Source organism: Lissotriton vulgaris, chromosome 1_1 (genome assembly GCF_964263255.1).
Source record: "Lissotriton vulgaris chromosome 1_1, aLisVul1.2, whole genome shotgun sequence".
Taxonomy (NCBI): domain Eukaryota; kingdom Metazoa; phylum Chordata; class Amphibia; order Caudata; family Salamandridae; genus Lissotriton; species Lissotriton vulgaris.
The window spans coordinates 18,429,368-18,445,109 of record NC_141685.1 but is presented as its reverse complement, the minus strand read 5'-3'; the positions used below and the strand labels follow the sequence as shown (position 1 = coordinate 18,445,109).

The following is a 15,742-nucleotide window of genomic DNA, read 5'->3' as shown; positions in this document are numbered from 1 at the left end:
CTTCAGATAGCAAAACAAAAATGTTTGCCCAATAAATAGCGATCATAAATATAGACGCACATTCCCCAGTTTTGTAAGGCAAGTCCAAAATCAAACACTCAAGCAGTAAAATTGATCGGACGTTTATTTATTTTTTATTTATCTAAACTTGTATTGCGCTCAGAAGCACTTTACGAACTTGGACCCGAATGCCTCAACACACGACTTTCCTTCTACAACCCCTCTCGCCAGCTACGATCCTCCAACCAAGCCCTTGCTACCGTACCTCGCATCAACAAAACCACCATGGGAGGTAGATCCTTCTCCTACCTCGCAGCTAAAACCTGGAACTCACTCCCCACTCACCTTCGTCTCACTCAGAACCACCTAGCATTCAGAAAGCAACTTAAAACTTGGATATTCGACAAGTAATTCCCCACCCTCTTCAAGCGCCTTGAGACCCTACGGGTATGTAGTGCGCTATATAAATCTTTTGACTTGACTTGACTTAGGAGCAGAGCCCTGCCGAATTTTGAAAAGAAGACATAAGGTTTTAAATTGTACGCGGTTCGGGACCTTAAGCCAATGAAGGTCTGTTAGACGGAGACCCGGAGGGTCGGCCGAGTACAGGGGGAGAGGGGGAGAGGCCTTTGGTGAGGGCCTTCTCCGGTGATTGTACAGACAAGTAACTTCCCCCCCACAGATGGACACCACACAAAGATGAGTTCTGCACACTTTATATAGAAATCTTGAGGCAAGGTGATAAACGATACAGCGGGACCAGGATACGAGGATCCTGCCAATTCTAGTCTCTTTGGGGAAAAGGGGTAGCGGGACAGTCTTAGAGCCAGGCCGGTACGGGAGCAGCAGGAGATGGAGCTCACAATCCTCGAGCTTGAGGGTTCGCAAGGATGGGCCGCGGCAGCGCCAGCAGCCTACGGAGATGGTTCAAGAAGATGAGGGCCGCGGCAGCGCCAGTAGGCTTCGAAGATGGTTCACGATGATGAGGGCCGCGGCAGCGCCAGCAGGCTTCGAAGATGGTTCACGATGAGGAGGGCCGCGGCAGCGCCAGCAGGCTTCGAAGGTGGTTCACGATGAGGAGGGCTGCGGCAGCGCCAGCAGGCTTCGAAGGTGGTTCACGATGAGGAGGGCCGTGGCAGCGCCAGCAGGCTTCGAAGATGGTTCACGATGAGGAGGGCCGCGGCAGCGCCAGCAGGCTTCGAAGATGGTTTCACGATGAGGAGGGCCGCGGCAGCGCCAGCAGGCCTGGAAGATGGTTCACGAGAAGGAGCCGCGGCAGCGCCAGCAGGCCTCCAAGGATGAGTTCGTCTCGGTGTCTCTCGACTCCAGGATACAACTGCCTTCCTGCTCTGGAGCTGCCCCAGTTATAGGTCTGGCGCCCTTTGATGTCCGGACCCTCGCACTTGGAGGTCGGGAGGTCCGGGATGAGGGAGTCCAGACACCCAGCAGGGGGGTGGAGCCAGCGCCCGGGGAGGCCGGGGGCGATCGACACCTGGCGGAGGGGAGCCATTGACACTCCTTCTCCCATTGACCTGCCAAGTGGTCTCTTCACCTCCTGGGTGGATGGTGGTGCCTCGATGTCGTGGCCTGGCCAGGCCCGGGGTCGGGTCGATCCGAGGCCACGCGGCCTTGTCGTGTAGTGTGCAAAATGGCGGCTGGGCCGGGGGCATTGGTCCTGGAAGGGGCCCGGGCCAGCCGATACTGGAGTGTTCAGGAGCTGGAGTTCTGTCGGGGACGGGCCGTGGGTAGTTCCGGTGGGTTGCAGGGATAGTTCTTGTCTAGGGCACAGGAGGAGCAGGGGCCCGGGCCCCGCCATGCGGGGAGGGAGCGGGCCTTCCATGAGGCCTGTCCAACATGCGTCCCCCCCAGCTGAAGGCAGGGAGAGTCACCCATCCTCTTGGGTACTCTCCTCGCCGAGGCGGAAGAAGCGTGACAGGCCGTCTGCGTTGGCATGGTCTTGGCCTGGATGGTGCTCCACAGTGAAGTCCATCCCCTGCAGGGAGATGGGCCAGCGCAACAGCTTTGGGTTCTCTCCCCGCATCTGCATCAGCCATTGCAGGGGTCGGTGATCTGTTTGCACCCGGAAGTGGGTACCGAAGAGATAGGGCCGGAGCTTCTTGAGGGCCCACACCACGGCGAAGGCCTCCCGTTCGATGGTACTCCAGCGCTGTTCTCGGGCCAGCAGGCGTCGGCTGATGAAGGCCACTGGTTGGTCAACTCCCTCGGGGTTGAGTTGGGAGAGGATGGCCCCCAGGCCATGATCTGAGGCGTCCGTCTGTACTATGAACTCCCGGCTGTAGTCGGGGGCCTGGAGCACGGGGGCGGTGCACATGGCGGACTTCAATTTCTCAAAAGCCGCCTGACATTCCGGAGTCCAGTTGACTGTTTTGGGGTTTTTCTTGGATGTGAGTTCTGTGAGGGGCCCCACAATGCTGCCATAGTCTTTTACAAAACGCCGGTAGTACCCGGTGAGCCCCAAGAAGGCTCGGACCTCTGTTTGGGTGACCGGAGGTTCAAAAGGCCTGGATGGCAGCGATCTTGAGCTGGAGGGGGGCCACCAGACCGCTCCCCACTTGGTGTCCCAGGTAGGTCACGGACCCTTGGCCAATCTGGCATTTGCTGGCTTTGATGGTGAGCCCGGCCTGCCGGAGGGCGTTCAGGACCTCCCGGAGGTGGTGGAGGTGTTCTGCCCAGTGGCGACTGTACACAGCAATATCGTCCAGATAGGCGGCGCTGAATTCCTCGAGGCCCGCCAGTACCTGGTTCACGAGTCTCTGGAAGGTAGCGGGGTCGTTTTTCATGACGAATGGCATCACCTTGAAGTGGTAGTGGCCATCCGGGGTAGAGAAGGCGGATCGCTCTTGGGCCCCTGGGGTGAGGCCGATCTGCCAGTAGCCCGCTGTCAAGTCGAAGATGCTCAGGTAGCAGGCGGCCCCCATGCGGTCAATCAGCTCATCTGCCCGGGGGATGGGATGAGCGTCGGTTCTGGTAACGGCGTTCAGACCCCGATAGTCCACACAGAACCTGAGCTCGGGGGCGACGCCCGGGGCGGCAGCCTTGGGGACCAGCACGACCGGGCTGGCCCAGGGGCTGTCAGATGGCTCGATCACTTCCAGAGCCAGCATTTTGGAGACTTCTGTCTGGATGCAGGCGCGCACTCGATCCGGCACTCGGTACGCCCTGTGTCGGATAGGGGGGCTATCCCCGGTATCTACGTCATGAAGGCACCAGGGGGTGACCCCAGGGATGAGGGAAAACAGGTCGGCGAATTGGAGCAGAAGGTCTCGACAGTCTTGGCGTTGCTCTGGGGATAAGGCATCGGAGAGTCTGACCCCTTCCACGGAGCCGTCCTTTTCGAGCGTTTTCAGCAGGTCAGGGAGGGGCTCGGAGTCTTCTTCAGTCCCACTGTCGGTAGCCATCAGGAGGCTAAGTTCCGAGCGCACGAAGTGGGGTTTGAGTCTGTTGGTGTGGAGGACCCGTAGGGGGTTCCGGGGTGACTCCATGTCGATCAGGTAGGTGACTGGACCCTTGCGCTCTACTACCTTGAAGGGCCATATCCATTTGTCCTGTAGGGCGCAAGGTTCAACCGGGGACATCATCCAGACCTGTTGTCCCGGCTCGAACTCGATGGAGGAGGCATGTTGATCATACCATCGCTTCATGTCTTCTTGACTGGCTTCAAGGTTGGCCTTGGCGAGTTCCCTGAATCGCCGGGTCTGGTTACGGAGGGTCAGGAGGTACTTGTATACATCCGGAGGAGTCTTCTGAGGGGCCACCTCCCATCCTTCTTTGACCAGGCTGAGGGGACCCCGGACGGGGTGTCCATACAGTAGTTCGAACGGACTGAAGCCCAGGGATTTCTGGGGGACTTCTCTGTTAGCGAACAGGAGGCACGGGAGCAGCACGTCCCATTGGCGACGTAGGGGTTCTTCCAGGCCCATGATCATCCCCTTGAGGGTGCGGTTAAACCGCTCTACCAGCCCATTTCCTTGCGGGTGATAGGGGGTCGTGAATTTGTAGGTGACCCCGCACTGTTGCCAGAGGGACTTCATGTATTTGGAGATAAAGTTCGTGCCCCTGTCACTGACGACTTCCCGGGGGAAGCCCACCCGTGAGAAGATCCCCATCAGGGCTCGGCCTACCACGGGCGCCGTCACGGTCCGAAGAGGAATGGCCTCGGGATAGCGGGTGGCGTGGTCCACCAGGACCAGGATGAACCGGTGTCCTTGTGCTGTCCGGGGCTCCAGGGGCCCCACAATGTCTATTCCCACCCGTTCAAACGGGGTGGTGACGATGGGAAAAGGCTGCAGGGGTGCTTTGAGTTTTCGGCCGCTCTTCCCGCTGGCCTGGCAGGTTGGGCAGGCCCGGCAGTGGTTTGTTACATCATTCCACATCTTCGGCCAGTAGAAGTGGGTCACCAGGCGGCTGTACGTTTTGTCCTGCCCCAGGTGTCCGGCAAGAGGCACATCGTGTGCTAGGTTCAAGAGGAAGTCTCTGAAGCGGAGGGGGACCACCAGCACCCGGCTGGCCCCCAACTCGGCAATCTTTTGCTCACTGTAGAGCAGGTCATTGTCCCAATAAATCCAGTGGGCCCCCGAGGTGTCTCCTGCGCTCTGGTTGAGGGCTTGCTGTCGGAGTCCCTCGAGGGAGGGACACGTTCTCTGCTCCTGTCGGAATTGTTCCTGAGTGGGGCCACCCTCTTGACGCCACTGGGCCAGTTCGGGAAGGTCCCAGAGCTGATCAAGTCCTTCTTCGCTGGACTCCGGGGAACTGGACTCCGGGGCTGCTCCTTCGGGGACGATCGTGGAGGGGGTTCTGCCCATTCTGGTTCTTCGGGACCGGGGATAGCGCGGGCAGCCATGGACCGGGTCGTTACGCAGACCCATTCAGGGAGGCCCAGCATCCCCAGGTGCTCTCTTCGCTCAACGGCTGACCCGGGAGAACTTTCGAGGTCGTTCCCCAGGAGGCAGTCCACGGGGGCATCGTCACGGACAGTCACTTTTAGCATGCCGGATACCCCTCCCCACTCGAAGGGAACGCAGGCCATCCGACACAGGCTCTCGGAGTTGTCGGCCGACCGTACTGGGCAAAGTACATTTGGTAAGATCTGGTCCGGGGTCACCAGATGGCAGCGGACTGCGGTCACACTGGCCCCGGTGTCGCGGAGGGCTTCAGCCCGGTGTCCATTAATGGTGACCCACTGGCTGTACTTCTACGTGTTGGCGGGAAGGGGCGCCCGCGGAATCAGGTCTCTTTCCCCTAGGCAGACCAGGGACATGGCGGCGGGTTCCCACTCGGGCTGGTCTGGCTCGTACTCTTCGGTGTCTTCTTGGGCTTGTTCTTCTCCCAGGGCGGCGGCAGCGACCTGGCCGGGCATGGGACTCTGGTTTTTCGGGCAGTTGGGATCATTGGTGTAGTGGCCGGGTCGTTGGCAACGGTGGCAGGTAACGTTGGCGCGGAACCCTGGTCGCGTCAGAGGGCTTCCTCTTCCGGCCGGGGGCGAGGGGTTGCTGGTGGGAGCCACCGGGACGGTGTCTCTGCCCCGACCCTGGCCTCCTCCTCCCCCTCGGGGGCGATGGGGCCCTTGGGAGGCTCTGTTCTGTTCGCTGGGCCAGTTTCGAGGAACTCGTGTGCTCTCCCATCGGTCTGCTTCGATGGCGAGTTTTCGGGGTTCAGTCAGTTTACTGTCAAGGAGGTGCTGCCTGAGCTCGACAAAGCAGTTATTAGAGAGGTGCTCCCATACAATAAGGTCGAATAGCTGCTCGTAAGTGGTCACCTGGCTGCCCTTGATCCACCCCTCGAAGGCTCGGCTAAAGAAGTTCACGTACTCCACCCAAGTTGTACCCGGGATTCGTTTGCAGTCGCGGAACCTCTGACGGTACATCTCGGGCGTGAGTCCGTATCTAGTGAGGAGGGCGGCTTTCATGTGGTCGTAGGACGTCATCTGATGGTCAGGGAGTTGCAGCAGGGCGTCTCGCCCTTCGTTGACAAACCTCCCCCATAACCCGGCTCCCCAGTCGTTCCGTGGGATCCGGTGGGAGGTCATTGCTACTTCGTAGGCTTTGAACCATTGCTGGATATCATCGTTCCGGTAATATTCTCTGACGACATCCTTGGGGATGTGGACCTTGGGGTCCGTAGTTATAAGGGGGCTCTGGTGCCCGGGGACTCCGAGGTCTTTGTTCTGTCTCCGAATCTCTAGTTCCTTCAAGTTGCGCTCATGCTCGTAGGCTAGTCTTTTCTCTTCCAGCTCTCTCTGACTCTTTTTCTCTTCTCGCTCCTCTCGGAGCCGTAAGTGTTCTAGTGTTATTTTTTGTTCCGCCAATTTGAGTTCTCCATCTAAGCGAAGTCGAGCCAGTTCCAATTCGTGGAGCCGGCTCTTCTCCCGTTCTCGGGCCTCCTCGGACGAGAGGCCCGGTCTTCTTTCCTCTGTAGGAGCGGTGCTTGTTTCGGAGGTCTCGAGGATTTGGTTTTGGGGTAAGGGCGTTTCCGTCTCCGCCCAAGACTCCAAGGCGTGTTTGAGGTCATCTTTCGTGCTCAGTCCTGTGGTAGCAATGCCCAGTTCTATACAGAATTGTTTTAGTTCCTTGTGGCTATATTCTTCTAGTTTCTCCATCAGGAATTTTTCCGTTGTTCCACTCTCCTTTGTCGTCATGGTGGCTGTGTGGCGTGGGGTGAGTTACTCTCTGTACGATTATGCGTCGGCTCGGATCCCGCCCCTGGCCACCAATGTTAGACGGAGACCCGGAGGGTCGGCCGAGTACAGGGGGAGAGGCCTCCGGTGAGGGTCTTCTCCGGTGATCGTACAGACAAGTAACTTCCCCCCCCACAGATGGACACCACACAAAGATGAGTTCTGCACACTTTATATAGAAATCTTGAGGCAAGGTGATAAACGATACAGCGGGACCAGGATACGAGGATCCTGCCAATTCTAGTCTCTTTGGGGAAAAGGGGTAGCGGGACAGTCTTAGTACCGGGCCGGTACGGGAGCAGCAGGAGATGGAGCTCACAATCCTCGAGCTTGAGGGTTCGCAAGGATGGGCCGCGGCAGCGCCAGCAGGCTTCGAAGATGGTTCACGATGATGAGGGCCGCGGCAGCGCCAGCAGGCTTCGAAGATGGTTCATGATGAGAAGGGCCGCGGCAGCGCCAGCAGGCTTCGAAGGTGGTTCACGATGAGGAGGGCCGCGGCAGCGCCAGCAGGCTTCGAAGGTGGTTCACAATGAGGAGGGCCGCGGCAGCGCCAGCAGGCTTCGAAGATGGTTCACGATGAGGAGGGCCGCGGCAGCGCCAGCAGGCTTCGAAGGTGGTTCACGATGAGGAGGGCCGCGGCAGCGCCAGCAGGCTTCGAAGGTGGTTCACGATGAGGAGGGCCGCGGCAGCGCCAGCAGGCCTGGAAGATGGTTCACGAGAAGGAGCCGCGGCAGCGCCAGCAGGCCTCCAAGGATGAGTTTGTCTCGGTGTCTCTCGACTCCAGGATACAACTGCCTTCCTGCTCTGGAGCTGCCCCAGTTATAGGTCTGGCGCCCTTTGATGTCCGGACCCTCGCACTTGGAGGTCGGGAGGTCCGGGATGAGGGAGTCCAGACACCCAGCAGGGGGGTGGAGCCAGCGCCCGGGGAGGCCGGGGGCGATCGACACCTGGCGGAGGGGAGCCATTGACACTCCTTCTCCCATTGACCTGCCAAGTGGTCTCTTCACCTCCTGGGAGGATGGTGGTGCCTCGATGTCAGGGCCTGGCCAGGCCCGGGGTCGGGGTCGATCCGAGGCCACGCGGCCTTGTCGTGTAGTGTCCAAAATGGCGGCTCGACCGGGGGCATTGGTCCTGGAAGGGGCCCGGGCCAACCGATACCGGGGTGTTCAGGAGCTGGAGTTCCGTCGGAAACGGGCCGTGGGTAGTTCCGGTGGGTTGCAGGGATAGTTCTTGTCTAGGGCACAGGAGGAGCAGGGGCCCGGGCCCCGCCATGCGGGGAGGGAGCGGGCCTTCCACGAGGCCTGTCCAACAAGGTCACACAGAGCCTTGGCTGCAGAAGATCTCCGGGGTATATTACACAATAAACGAGCTGATGAGTTTTGCACCACCTGGAGTTTGTTTATTGTGGCCTTATCGGCCCCAAGATAAAGCACATTCCCATAGTCGATGCGGGAGATCACAAGAGCCTGGACGACAGTTCTCCGAGTAGAGCAAGGTAACATCCATAAGATCTTCTGCAACCATCTTAAGATGGAGAAACAGATTGCAGCGACCTTTGTTACCTGCTGTCTCATTGAGAGCTTATCGTCAATAAGAAAGCCGAGGTTGCGGGCTACGGGGGTTGGGATCGGCAGAGGACCCATGTCGCAGGGCCAATGTCGAGGGCCCCACAGATCTTTATTCTTGCCCAAAATAACAACCTCGGTCTAATCACCGTTGAGCTTGAGCAGATGGGCGTGCATCCAGGCAGCAACGCGTGATAGGCCAGACTTCAAAGCAGAGACCTCGTGGCCCTCACTGCTAGAGAGAGAGAACACTATCTGCGTGTCGTCAGCATACGAATAGATTGTTAGGCCGGCGTCCTCCACGATGGTGGCAAGGGGTCTGATATAGATATTAAACAGCAAAGGGCTGAGAATTGACCACTGGGGGACGCCGTATGCTGATGAGTAGACAGCAGATTCAACTTCTGTCGAAAATACCTGAAAGGTGCGTCCGCTTAAAAAGGAGGCAATCCAGGCCAGCGCACATCCAGCAACACCAAGGGAGCGGAGAGAGTCAAGAAGGATGGAATGAGACACGGTATCGAACGCTGCACTCAAATCCAAAAGGATGAGTGCAAAGGTCTCCCCGCGATCGATACCGTGCCGAAGACTCTCCGTCACCCCAAGGAGTGCGGATTCAGTGGAATAATGTGCGCGAAACCCGGATTGGGACGGATGGAGATATCCCACATTTTCGACAAATAAATTAAGCTGGGTGTTCACATGTCGTTCTAAAATTTTAGAACATGCAGGCAGCAGGGATATGGGCCTAAAATTTGCTAGGTTCGTGATGTCAGCGCCGGTCTTCTTCAACAAGGGAACGACCATGGCATGTTTCTACTCCTGTGCCATTGTAGACTTTATAAGAGAGGTATTCAAAAGTCTCATCAGGACTCTCCGTGGCTCGAGGTCCAACAGTTTTAAAATTTTCATAGGGACAGGGTCCCAAGGGGAGCCTGACCTGATACTATTTAGGCACGATAAAAAGGTAGTGTCATCAAACAAAGACCAGTCGTTGATGATCGTTGGAGGGAGGGGAGGACTCCCAGAAGTAACCACCAGTGAGGACTCAGCAGATGGGGGGAGGTAGACAAAAATTCATGAATACGCTCCACCTTAGAAATAAAAAAATCAGCAATGGCATCACACTGTGGTTTGTCCAAAGCCGGAGGAGAAGGTACCGTGTCTGCTCCTATTAGCTTCTTTATCATTGTAAAAATTGTCTGAGGACAATTCTGGGCTCGAGTGATCGTAGATGCTGTAAAAGTGGCCTTAGCCAGTTTACAGTTAACATGTTTTATCTACATTAAAAATAATGAAAGAGCGAATCGGCCCTTGGGCCTCTAATTTTTCAAATGCCGGTTGCGCAGACCTCTTTTAAGTGGGTGCATTGACCGGCTGAGCTGCCTCGCCAGCCTGCAGGCCAGGAGGTTATTATGGGTCATTAGAGCTGCAATGATGCATTGTTTTACGCCACATCAGCCTCCTGCAGAGGCTCGCTCAGCGTACTGAGGGGGTGTTGAACCGCTCCTCCTGTCAGGATGAGAGGGGGCTGTGTCATGCGCGCGCAGTTTATTTCCCGGATATCTCGCGCTCTCCAGTGACGCCGAGATTGATGGATCGAATACAGACTGCGCAGCACACATTTTTTGAATTAGGGCCCAGTTGCCATGGAAACGCTGCGCCAGCCACGCAGCCTCTAGGCCCAGGGCGGCCATTGTGGGCCGGCCCGGGCAGGGTGACCAGGCGGGGGAGCGAGGCCTGGCTGTGGCACCGCCGCTCAGCTTAATGTGTAACTGCTTCGGAGATAGGCGTCTGCCGCAGAGTAGGAGCCGGCGACCCAGGGCAAAGGTGACTCCCCCCCCCCTTTTCAGCAGAAATGGTGACTGTAGTCTGGCTTGCTGACTGAAGCAGTTTATAACCGCTGATAGTATCTTAATGCGGAACACACGGCCTGGGGAGCAGAGGCTGGCGTTTCTGTAAGGAAATGTTGCGATTCTGGTAACATGGTGTCTATGATGTTCTAGCAGGGCTGGACCGTTCATTAATCCATCATCCCTTTCCCCTGGCCTACTTAAGAAAGATCTCGCTGTACGTTGACAGTGCTGCTAAATGAGCACCGAATAGGAAAACTTTAGCAAATAAAGTTAATTCGATGTAGTGAAATAATATTTCACTGGGCATATATGCCTGTAGGGATGTTATTTAGACCTTACATTACAACACCCCCACTCAGTTCTGCTTATTTGTATAATGGGGTATTCAAATTATCTAACTGTACTTTCGTTGTCGATATCTTCACCCCACGAGGCAAAAACGTAAAGCTCACCATCATCTCATAATAAAAAAGAATCAGCTTCCTATTTATATATAAAAATAAAAAACTAGCAATCTTTAAAGTTGACTGAGCTGTTGTTTGTGGCCCCCTTACATGCCACTTTTGGTTGTTGGTGTCCTCCAGAATGGCTATATGTCTTATCAGTTTCGTGAATGTGCTGAGGTCTGTGTTTAGTTCATATACTTCCATATATTAAAGAGTTCTCATTTTTCGAAGACTCGCAAGCCTGCTTTGATAATAGGCATCCATTATTTAAAATCAAAGTAATGGCAGATTTTGAAGCCAGAGTCAGATGCCTTAAACACAAATTAACTTCCAGTTGAGCAGGGGTCATTTATTTTATTAAGAGAGAAGTGGGAAAGCTAAACACAAGCATATTTAGTTTAAACAAATATTTTTTCTTCTAACCGGACACCTTTGGTTGGTTTGTATTCGTAGCCCAGATAAAACATGCCATTGGCTTTACACAGTCACACTGTTGAGCAGCTGCCTTTGATATGAGATAACAAATGCACAATATGCTAATCCGGTCCTGCCCTCTATTGACAAAGCATAAAAAACTTGAAGACCACCCATATAGAGATGTCTTTTTTTACTTCTAATCCTTCATTTGTGTGTGTGGAACGCTGTGTGGGGGACTCTGTGTGTGTGTGTGTGTGGGGGGCTCTGTGTGTGTGTGGGGGGGGGGCTCTCTGTGTGTGTCGCTCTGTGTGTGTGTGTTTGTCTGTGTGGGGCTCTGTGTGTGTGGGGGGCTCTGTGTGTGTGCTGGGGGCTCTGTGTGTGTGTGTGGGAGGGGGTTTCTGTGTGTGTCGTTGGGGGGCTCTGTGTGTGGTTGGGGGCTCTGTGTATGTGGGGGGGGCTCTGTGTGTGTGTGGGGGGCTCTGTGTGTGTGTGGGGGGCTCTGTGTGTGTGTGTGTGTCTGGCTCTGTGTGTGTGTGTGTCTGGCTCTGTGTGTGTGTGTGGGAGGGGGTTTCTGTGTGTGTGGGGGGGCTCTGTGTGTGTGTGGGGGGGGCTCTGTGTGTGTGTGGGGGCTCTCTGTGTGTGTCACTCTGTGTGTGTGTGTTTGTCTGTGTGGGGCTCTGTGTGTGTGTGTGGGGGGGACTCTGTGTGTGTGGGGGGAGGGCTCTGTGTGTGTGTGTGTCTGGCTCTGTGTGTGTGGGGGGGAGGGGGTTTCTGTGTGTGTGTGGTTGGGGGGCTCTGTGTGTGTGGGGGGGGCTCTGTGTGTGTGTGTGTGGGGGGGCTCTGTGTGTGTGTGGCTTTCTGTGTGTGTGGCTCTGTGTCCGCGAATACTCTCTACTACTCTCTAATGCTCACCTATTGCCATTGTAAATGACAATACCATTTATGTTTTTTAAAAAACAATGAAAAAAAAATGTCATGAACAATGCCAATAGCTCTACCTTTAATAATGCAGAGACCATTGCATTGTAAATGCTTGTTTTCTCTTCATCCCAAGGCTGCACTTTGGAATACAAAAATTTGAGAACTAGACTACAATTCCAGAAAAAGTGTTTCTTTCTCTTTTGGATCCCTTTCACAGGGGAACAAATGAAGGTAAAGAGAGGGTAAGAGCCATGTCATGAAGTCACGCTTTCATTCAGCAAGTGAGGAAGAGCGAGATAGAGGGAGGGAAGAAGAGGAAGAAAGGAGGGGGCTGCTGACCGCGGCAAAGCAGGAGAAGTGGACACTCTCCTTGTCAGAGTAGAAGGCGGAAGTGCCTCTTTCTGGCCAGACACACCCAGGCGCGGCCTGTGCGTCGATCGTTCTGTGAGTCTAACCTCCCATGGTATAAAAAAAATCTGCAACCATGAGAATGTAAATTTCCCTCAAATGTGCAGGTGAAGTGTGGTGGCAAAGATTTCTCACAATGCAGAATAAAGCAGTGCAGCGATAATGCATCTCTCCTAGTGTAGTAAACATCAGTGTAGTGCACACATTTTCACTGTGCATGCCCCCCTGTAGTGCAGTACAAAGCAGTCCATTGTGAACATAGTCCTCATAGTGTAGTAAATGTAGTACAGTGTGCAAAGATTTCTCATTGCGTGGTAAAAAGCAGTACATTCACAGAGATTTCTTATAGTGTGGTAAAAGCAGTGCCCTGTGCACAGATTACCTCTTTAAGCTGTAAATATCCCTCACGGTGCCATGAAAAGCAATGCAATGTGCACATATTTCTTATAGTTTAGTAAAAACACGTACAATGTGCACAGATTACACATAGTATTGTAAAAAGCAATACAGTGTGCACACATTTCTAATACTGTAAAAGAAAAAGTTTTCTCATAATGCAGGAACAATTAGAGCCGGGTGAACAGATTTCTCATAGCATATTAAAACAGCAGTGCCGAATTCATCCATATTTGCTTTGTGCATGCTGCTTGTAGTGCAGTAAAAAGCAGTCCAGTGTGCAGAGATGTCTCAGAGTGTAGTAATACGTAGTACAGTTCACATAGATTTCTCATACAGTATTGAAAGTCATGCAGTGTGCACACATTTAAAGATTAAGCGTTAAATACCTTTGTGTGCAGTGAAATGCAAAGTAACACGCAGGATTCCCCAGAGAGCAGTAGAAAGAAGCACAGTGTGCACAGATGTTTTATACCGTAGGCTCATATGGGACGGTCAAACACTGCACATGCGCAGACTGGCGAGACACCGGAAGTGAGTGGACACCGCTCCTCGGCACATGCGCAGACTGCTGAGAGACCGGAAGTGAGTGAACACCGCTCCTCCGCACATGCGCAGACTGCTGAAAGACCGGAAGTGAGTGAACACCGCTCCTCCGCACATGCGCAGACTTTCCTGGTCGCCGGACGATAAAACCGAGTATTTTCACATAAAAACAGCATAAAACACTCAAAAGGTAAACAGACTTTCTCACTAGAAATCCACACCCTGCACTTCACGTGAGAGACACAAACCCAACACGATGTGGCGTAGCGGCCAGAGCTGCCGTCTGTGGGTCGAGTCCCGGCGTCGGCTCAGACCTGTGACCCTGGGCGAATCACTCCCTCGCCCGGGTCTGGAACGAGTGAAGGTGATCGGGTGAGAAGTGACTGGGCCTCATATAAAGCACCCCCCCCCCCCCCGCCCCCCCAGGAAACGAGGCAGAGCTTCCCCCCTCCCCCAAGGCAGAGCTCGGATCCAAACAGAAAGAAACAAAGCTCCAACCTCGAGTTTAACACATCTATGATTCATACAAAACAGAGGAGGAGGAGGAGGGCCCAGAACCCAAGGGAGAGAGAAGAATCCCAGAGGAAAGCAGGGCCCTGCCTACTGCACTGCGACTCACTCACTCCCTGACACTCACTCCCTGCACTGACACTCACTCCCTGCACTGACACTCCCTGCACTGACACTCACTCCCTGCACTGACACTCACTCCCTGCACTGACACTCACTCCCACCCTGCACTGTCACTCACTCCCTGCACTGTCACTCACTCCCTGCACTGAAAGTCACTCCCTGCACTGACACTCACTCCCTGCACTGACACTAACTCCCTGCACTGACACTCACTCCATGCACTGACACTCACCCCCTGCACTGACACTAACTCCCTGCACTGACACTCACTCCCTGCACTGACACTCACTCCATGCACTGTCACTCACTCCATGCACTGTCACTCACTCCCTGCACTAAAAAGTCACTCCCTGCACTGACACTCACTCCCTGCACTGACACTCACTCCTTCCCTGCTCTGTCTTATCTAGCTTTAAGCAGGGTAGGAAATGGCATAAGCTCACAGTAGAATCCTTTGCTGAGGTCCGCTCCCGGGTCCCATCACACACATCGAAGAGGTGGGCGCTAAATTGGAGGTGTTTAATTCCGCCTTGGAAACAGCACTGGATGCGATTATTCCTACACAGAAACAGAGTGGTATGACTAGGCCAGACATGCCAACCCTCCCGATTCAGGCGTGAGACTACCGATTTCAAGGTTAGTCTCCCGCCTCCCGATTCCTGCAAGCAAAAACCCGATTCCTCGGGGTTTCAGCTGACAGGGCTCGGTATTGTGTAAAGTGCCAATTCTACCAGCAATATTCAGAGTGGCCATGCAGGGGCTCTAGAAGGGGTGAAAAACCAACAAAGCGTCATTAGCAAGACAATGGTATTTTAAAGACGTGTGAAGTACTGGGGCGGCTGTGTGTGCGCGGGGAAGCTGTTACAGCCTGGGCTGCCACACAGGAGGGGGAGGAGGAGTGTATGCACTGCCAGCAACCTGCCAGGCCAGTGCACAACACTTGCATCACCCTCTCTCTGCCTGCCATTGCGCTCCGTGCATCTGAAAGTTTAAAAAAACACGTGCATTTACATTTCAAATGTCCGATCCTGCAGCAGCCACTTCCAACGCCCATACATGCCGTTAACCCGATTCAAGGCCCCATTCTCCCGATTTTTTTTTTTAATTCTCCCACTTTGCTCTTCTGAAATGTTGGCATGTATGGACTAGGCGGGCATCTGCCCCTTGGTATACAATGGAATTAAAAAAAGAAAGAGCTAGCTGCAGAGGCCTGGAAAGAAGGTGGCGCTTAAATAAGACAAATGTACCTTATAGACAGGCTCTAGCCAAATACCACCTGAACTTAAAAGGGGCTAGGTGGCAGTTTATAACTACTCAAATTGAAAGCGCCAGTAACTCTTCCAAAGCATTGTTTGGGATAGTACAGGAGTTTGTATCCCCTAAAGTGTGCAGTCGAGCCCCGGTGGTGTCACACGAATTATGTGACTCACTAGCACACTTCTTTCATAATAAAATCTCAAAAATGTATGAGAACTTTCCACCATCAGCCCTACACAACGTAAGAGTACCTAATATGTTAGAGAAGCTGGATTGAACTGTGGCAGGCTCTTTGAGCAGTTTTGCAGTAATTACGACAGAGGATGTCATGAAAGGCTTGGCTACGGCCACGTCTGGGTCACCTGTGGATCCCTGTCCTCCAAGGATAATGACACTCCTAGCAACCAGTTGTGCTCAATCGATCACAGACATCTTTAATTGGTCAATACTTACTGGTTCTATTCCACCAATATGGAAGGAGGTTTTTGAGCGCCCTATTCTGAAAAAGCCTGCGGCGGGGCCCTCTATACTTGGATTTCCCTTTTACCACTCTTGAATAAAATCCTGGAAGGGATTATTAATCGACAACTCAGTACTTACCTT

The 15,742-nt window shown here is 54.2% G+C and overlaps 1 protein-coding gene across 4 annotated transcripts in view; it reads right to left on the bottom strand.

The window, feature by feature from the left end:
- The window catches only part of LOC147736989 (uncharacterized), a 412,373-nt gene that overhangs the window by 81,793 nt on the left and 314,838 nt on the right, over positions 1–15,742 (bottom strand). For 2 of the 4 annotated variants that reach the window (XM_086955788.1, XM_086955700.1), the window contains exon 1: positions 13,093–13,226. The exons of the other annotated variants lie outside the window; for them this stretch is intronic. The gene's annotated coding sequence lies outside the window, so the exon portion shown is untranslated. Of the gene's footprint in view, positions 1–13,092; positions 13,227–15,742 lie in introns of those variants that run through there. 4 annotated transcript variants of the gene reach the window in all.